Source organism: Trachymyrmex septentrionalis, unplaced genomic scaffold, assembly GCF_001594115.1.
Source record: "Trachymyrmex septentrionalis isolate Tsep2-gDNA-1 unplaced genomic scaffold, Tsep1.0 scaffold289, whole genome shotgun sequence".
Taxonomy (NCBI): domain Eukaryota; kingdom Metazoa; phylum Arthropoda; class Insecta; order Hymenoptera; family Formicidae; genus Trachymyrmex; species Trachymyrmex septentrionalis.
Window position 1 is genome coordinate 109,639 of NW_017305450.1, and position 1,049 is coordinate 110,687.

Here is a 1,049-nt window from a genome sequence, read left to right on the forward strand (position 1 = left end):
TATATATATACCCATTCTTCTTTTAATATAAACCGAAAATTATTTTCAATTGCACACGGCCGTTAAATGTTTATAAATCAAATAATTAAAAAAGGAGCTATAAGTCAAGTTATTTTAATGCTAAACCAAAAATTATATAAAACTTAATTTTATATAATTGAACAAACATTTCAACCTATAAGTCATAATTAACGTTACAAGAACCAGTAATTGCAAGTAAGCAGTTAAGGTCGCATAAAAAACATAATAAAATCCAAAATCATGTCAAATATTATTAATATAAAATATATATAATAACTGCTTCGAATTTTATATTAATAATATTTTAATATGACTTTAGATATTATTGGAATTTTTAATTTTTATATGTACTTTAATTGTACTCATAATTATCGGTACATTGTGACATTGATAATGACCTTGTGTAGGTCGAAACGTTATTCAATTATATGAAATTTAATTTCACATTACTTCCGGATTAGCATTAAAGTGATTTATTGGCTTGTAGCCTCTTTTTATTATTTATTTTATATTGAATCTTTATTTTTATTGTACAGGTCATAAATATATACCGATAAAAATTTATTTCAATATTTTTGATTAATTTACTCCTTAGTTTTTCTGTAGCTTTTATTGCTACAGCCGATTGCAACATAATGGGCATGTTGTTGATATTTTATTTTAGAAAAATATAAAATTTCATATGCGCAATATTAGTTATTTTCCATTTGCACACAAGTAAAACTAAGTCTAAAGTGAGCTGAGTATTTCATACTCAGATTAATGACGTCATTAGTTGCTTTCCATTTACTCAAATAATTCTTACTTGTAATGTCTTAATTCAGTGGAATGCGCATTCCTTTTATTAGGTGTACAAAAAAGTTCTGAGCTTTAGATTTGATACAACCGAAATAACAATTTAAATTTTATATATCTTCCCGCCCTTTTGGGGTTTTAAAACAGTAACATTTAACCTCCTGAAATGCGATACGGTTTGGCGTTTGATGCACATAACCTCAAAAATCAGTAGTGTTCACGATGGCAATTAC